The following is a 6,742-nucleotide window of genomic DNA, read 5'->3' as shown; positions in this document are numbered from 1 at the left end:
ACACCCCAGCAGTGCAGGGTCACCCTCCACCAGGCCACCACTCATGTCACCCACCACCCCCACACCCCAGCAGTGCAGGGTCACCCTCCACCACGCCCCGCCTCATGTCACCCACCACCCCCACCCCCCAGCCACCAGGGGCACCATCCACCAGGCCCCCACTCATGTCACCCACCACCCCCACACCCCAGCAGTGCAGGGTCACCCTCCACCAGGCCCCCACTCATGTCACCCACCACCCCCACCCCCCAGCCACCAGGGGCACCCTCCACCAGGCCCCCACTCATGTCTCCCACCACCCCCACACCCCAGCAGTGCAGGGTCACCCTCCACCAGGCCCCCACTCATGTCACCCACCACCCCCACACCCCAGCAGTGCAGGGTCACCCTCCACCAGGCCCCCACTCATGTCACCCACCACCCCCACCCCCCAGCCACCAGGGGCACCATCCACCAGGCCCCCACTCATGTCTCCCACCACCCCCAAACCCCAGCAGTGCAGGGTCACCCTCCACCAGGCCCCCACTCATGTCTCCCACCACCCCCACCCCCCAGCAGTGCAGGGTCACCCTCCACCAGGCCCCCACTCATGTCTCCCACCACCCCCACACCCCAGCAGTGCAGGGGCAGCCTCCACCAGGCCCCCACTCATGTCTCCCACCACCCCCACCCCCCAGCAGTGCAGGGTCACCCTCCACCAGGCCCCCACTCATGTCTCCCACCACCCCCACCCCCCAGCCGTGCAGGATCACCCTCCACCAGGCCCCCACTCATGTCTCCCACCACCCCCACACCCCAGCAGTGCAGGGGCAGCCTCCACCAGGCCCCCACTCATGTCTCCCACCACCCCCACCCCCCAGCCACCAGGGGCACCCTCCACCAGGCCCCCACTCATGTCACCCACCACCCCCACACCCCAGCAGTGCAGGGTCACCCTCCACCAGGCCCCCACTCATGTCACCCACCACCCCCACACCCCAGCAGTGCAGGGTCACCCTCCACCAGGCCCCCACTCATGTCACCCACCACCCCCACCCCCCAGCCACCAGGGGCACCCTCCACCAGGCCCCCACTCATGTCTCCCACCACCCCCAAACCCCAGCAGTGCAGGGTCACCCTCCACCAGGCCCCCACTCATGTCTCCCACCACCCCCACCCCCCAGCCACCAGGGGCACCCTCCACCAGGCCCCCACTCATGTCTCCCACCACCCCCAAACCCCAGCAGTGCAGGGTCACCCTCCACCAGGCCCCCACTCATGTCACCCACCACCCCCACCCCCCAGCCACCAGGGGCACCCTCCACCAGGCCCCCACTCATGTCTCCCACCACCCCCAAACCCCAGCAGTGCAGGGTCACCCTCCACCAGGCCCCCACTCATGTCACCCACCACCCCCACCCCCCCAGCACTGTGGGGCACCTGCCAGCAGGCCCCCACCCATGTCCAATCCATGCCCCCCTGCACCTGGGTCCCAACATTCCCCAATCATGTCCGTAATGCCCATCCTCCCCTGCCAAAAGGCCCAACCAACTATCACACCCACCCACATATCAAAGGCAATTACATGTTACACCCCCAATTTAAATAATGCAATTGAACACGTCTGTCACACACAATGGCTGCAAGTGAATGACAAAACACCCGACATGACATGCCTGAAAGCAATGAGATGATACGACACATTGAAGATTAAAAAAATAATATGTATTGAAGAGCAAGTAGAATGGAAAAGAAATAAGAAAAAACACAAAGCAAATCAAACAAAACAAGATGAATGTCCAAGAAAATAATCTGAAAAAATAAAATAAGCCAATGAAGAACCATGAAGAAGATCATCCTGGGTCCATGAGCCCAACCAAATTAAACCTAACTATGACTACTAACTAAAAACTGAACTATATACAAAAAAGTGGTGCATTGTCCAATCGCAACCAAAAAAATTTCCAAAAAACAAAGGAAACCTAACCCTAACTATACAACTATATACAAAGGCAGCGGGCTATTCGGACGGCTCACTGGTTGTTGTCATGGGCCAGGGCATCATCGAACTCCTGGTCAATGGCTTGGAGGCGGGCATGTTCCCTGGCCCCGAGGTCCCGCAGGGATAACGCAGTGTCAAGCTCAAACTCCCTGCGAAGACCCTCGAGGCACTCAGCCCGCCTCAGTGCCCTCCACATGGAGTCCTCCGCCCTGACCATCGTGAGCCGTTCCTCCTCTGCCCGCTGCCGCTCCGCACCTATCCGCTGGCACAACCGCTCCCACACGGAAGCCACTCCCATTCCAGGGTTCTCCTGCCCTCCGGCCGATGCCTGCACCCCTGATGTTGATGGCCCCGAGCCATGATGCCTCCCACGTTGAGCCTGCTGCTGCCTCCGACGCAACTCCCTGTGCCAGCACGACGGCATCCAGGCTGATGGAAACCACCGACGCCGTCGTGCACGTGCCCTGCCCGATGATGCCGTCACATCCTCCATCTGCTGGGGTCCAGTTGCTCTGGTGTCCACCCCTGCTGGATCTCTGACTCCCGACTGTGGCAGGGATGGGATCCCCACCGAGCTGGCTGCATTGGTCGGGGCAGGTCCACAGGGGGCCCTGGTGGCATCTGGGCTGGAAGACGGCAAGGAGAACGACTGGTGGATAGCCTGCACAGAGGAGGAGAGGGCCGCCACATTGGCCAACACATGCAGGAAACCCCTGAACATGGCCGATCCCAATTGGGCCACGTCGGCACGGTGCACTTCGTGATGACGTGCGTGCTCCTCCCGGGAAGCACGCACGGCATCACGAATCACAGCCGTGCGCATCGCGACCCCAATCAGGACCTTCTCCGCACGGCCAGGGGTTCCCACGTCCGCAGGTGGAGGGGAGTCAGGTGACATGGACATCCCCTCTACCTGCGGACAGGCCTGGGACGGGGCATCCCTGCTGGTGCATGGTGGTGCACTCACAGGGTCAGGGACAGCGACATGCACAGGCCCCTCCACGGTGACCTGTGCTGCCTCCTGCCCCTGGTCCTGGACTGCACCACTTGCACCAGCAGGGATGCCCCCACCAGGCCCCATGTGTGCCCCAGTGGCGGCCTCCTCCTCCTCTGTGCAAACCACCAACCTGGATGGCTCCTCACCATCTCCCACCGTAGCAGGCCCCTGTGGGGGCTCACCCACCCCTTCCGCTGCAGCCGTGGGGGCATCGCCGCCTTGCTCCACAGCACCGTCTCCGCCCTCTTCTTCACTAGCCGCTGCGTAGAGGGAGACAAAGATCACAAGCATCAGGGCACTGTACAATGGTCCCCTAGACTGGAAGCAATAGCAGATGAGCACCACTGTCAAAGTACACTTCCATCATGTCCCTCCACAACACATGGGTCAGTCCAGGCAAAACACACACAGTAACAGGCATGGTGCATGCCATGGACATTTCCATGCATGTCCAATGGACTCTTGAAACATTCAATGATATGTAACTCACATGCATCATGGCTCATGCCTATCACATGCACACACTTCACCTCAGTCACATCCATCTGGCCCCAAACACACCAAACACAGCGGATACAAGGGTAATTTGGCTGCTTTACTGAATCTGTGCATTGTCACACACATGTGTCATGCATCCATGGCATGCACAAGTCACAGACACGCAGGTCAGGCACACAGACATGGCTACCATATATGTACCTGGCATCAGCACCCATCCCTCACCCCCACCCATGTCCAGGTACAGAGACTGGCATGCTCTCATGTTCAAAATCTGCATAGGGCTCCCCATGCGGCATTTCAACACATCACTGGTCGCACATGCATTACCATGATGTCCCTGCACACATACATGCATACATGGCCTATGGCACACATACAGGCAAGTATCATAGAACCAGCACACCGCAACATGCCCTGTCTCACACAGTAATGCATGGACACTTACCGCTCAACTCCAGACGGGCCTCCCTCTCAAGGATCTGGGCGTGGAGCGCTGGGCGTACGCGTTCCAGGACCCTCATCTGGATGGAACTCATGCGGCCCCGGCCCCCCTCCACGAGGCGCCGGGCCTTCACAAGGGTCCTGGACCTCAAGTCCTCCCAGCGCTTCTTGATCTTCAGGACGTCGCGGGTTGCCACCCCCTCCGCGTTGATGGCAACCACACAGTCGGCCCAGATCCTCTGCCGTCCTTCCTTGCTGGCGCGGGACGATCCAAAGAGGGCATCATACTGCCCCAGGACATGCTCCACCAGGACACCAACTTCGGTGACAGTGAAGCTGTTGCCCCTCTGCCCCTCTGGCCTGGGGTTGCCACTGGTGCCAGATGTGGAAGTGCCCGACATGGCAACCCCAGAGGCAGGTGTGGGTGGGCAACTGGGTCCTGGGGCTGGGCTGTGGAGCGATGTAATCCCAGTTGGGAGTCTTCAGTTCCAGCAGGGGTGGACACAGCAACTGGACCCCTGCAGATCGCTGATGTGCAGGCACCAAATGGCAGGGCACGGTGGCAGCAGGCAGGCAGGCAGGCAGGCAGCAGCAGATGGCACTTGGGAGGCTGCTCGGGGCACTGGGGGGCAGTAACTCAGCCTTCTGGGCAGGAGCGTGGTCTTCCGTGTGTTTTCGCGTGGCCAGCTTGATACGGAGTGATTTGGCACGTGAAAATCCTGCACGTCAGCGTGAAATCCGAGGAAAGGCCCTTAGCGCGTAAGCGCGTCAGCACGCATACGCGATTCTATTGGACCAGAGTCCCTCAGCGCGTAAGCGCGTCTGTGACGTGACCCGCACGGGTGTTCCCCACTCAGCACGCGATGACGGGGCACACGTGGAGATACTGCACGTCAGAGTGTCATCGCGTGTAATTGGACAAAAGTGCGCGTACACGCGATTGGCCTATGTACGTGTATTTAATGGGCGCGCGGGCACTTACACATGCAAGTACGTCAGCGAACCTGTATCCCGTGGTGCGTGTGAATTTCCACACGCTATTGGACTGGGAACTGGATTCCAGGGGTGCGCGGGTCACACGCTCGCCTAGAACACGCGCAAAGCATAAATGTGCGGACTTTAACAATAACAAGCTCATACGCCAGGATGAACATACCGTTCCTAGCAGCAGTGGCAGTGGGCTACCAAAGGAGGAGGAGGAGGATAGTCAGGGCCAGAATATTCACACCCAGAACCAGCCTTTTCGGGATGCCTGATGACCAGGTGTATGGGAGGTACAGGTTTCCACCACACATCATACTGGACCTGGTGAGTGAGTGGGAGGATGACCTCACATCACCCACCTTGTGCTCCCAAGCACTCAGCCCCCTGGAGAAGGTCCTCAATGTACTGCACTTCTTAGCCACTGGATCATTTCAGCGGACAAGTGCCATAGTGGGTGGGGTGTCACAGGCCACCCAGTCACGCTGCCTACACCAGGTCTTGAACATCATCACTGCACGCCCATCAGTCCGCAGGCACATATACCTGCCCAGAACACCTGCAGAAAGGCATGCTGCCGCCCTGGATTTTTACGCTGTGGCACGATTCCCCAAAGTGCTAGGTGCCATCGACTGCACCCATGTGGCTCTACGTCCCCCCAGGGCATCTGAGCACATCTATAGGAACCGCAAGCACTGGCATTCCATCAACGTGCAGGTAGCATGTAATGCCAAGGGAATCATCACCTCAGTATATGCCAACTATCCCGGCTCCACCCACGACAGCTTCATTTACCGAATGTCCACCCTAAGCCGGGACCTAGAAGCTGGGCGGCATGGCGATACATGGCTGCTTGGTGAGTATGTATGCCACTGCACATCCATGCATGTTGGATACTGAGCAAGGTCACAACCCCACCAATGATACCAATCACCACCTCCACAGGGGACAGTGCCTACCCTCTCAGCCCCCACATGATGACGCCAATTCGGAACCCCACCACGCCACCCCAGGTAAGATATAACACCGCCCACATTACAACCAGGGGCATAGTGGAGCGCACATTCGGAGTGCTAAAGTCACGCTTTCGCTCCCTTGACCGTTCTGGCGGGCAGCTGTTATACGCTCCCCCAGTAGTGTGCAGGATCATAGTGGCAGCATGTGTCCTGCACAACGTTGCAACACGCCGGGGCCTGGCCGTGGACATGGTGGTGGCCCCACATCCCCAACCACATGCATAGCCGCTGCGCATGGGAGGGGAAAGGGCACGGGGGGAGGCAGCACGTACACAGCTAGTGGCTAATTACTTCACATAGAAATCACACCCCTGTGGAGTGCACACTGCCCTGGCACATTCCATCTGACAATCAATGATGACTCAACCTGACACTGATCCGGAATGTCTGGAGAATGAACCGGGAATACCATGTCAGCCTGAGATTGTTCACCTGGAAGTGTCACAATGTGTGCATCCCTACCCACACAGACACCACCAATGCAGTTTTGTGAAGTTACACATTGAAGCAGCTAAAATGAATACCCACTTGCAAAATGCAACAAGAGGACAGTGCCATGTCAGCCAACCCAACCCCAGCACCGCCACACGACACACTGTGCCATGTCATGCTAATTGCAGGTAAACAAAGTAATCCCCACAACATGACATCAGTCTCACTATGTACAGTGGCACTATTAGAAACCTGCAACACCTGAAATGCTCACAGCAATGCCGGACCAACAACATACTTGAGCACGTAGTACCATTAACATGACATCACAAATGTTACATATTAGTAGTCTCACCACCTGGAAATGCCTGCACTCTCACCACTACCAACTGT

This window comes from Ambystoma mexicanum, chromosome 13 (genome assembly GCF_040938575.1).
Source record: "Ambystoma mexicanum isolate Mex_15411 chromosome 13, UKY_AmexF1_1, whole genome shotgun sequence".
Lineage (NCBI taxonomy): Eukaryota > Metazoa > Chordata > Amphibia > Caudata > Ambystomatidae > Ambystoma > Ambystoma mexicanum.
The sequence above is the reverse complement of the archived record's forward strand: the minus strand, read 5'-3'. Positions refer to the sequence as shown.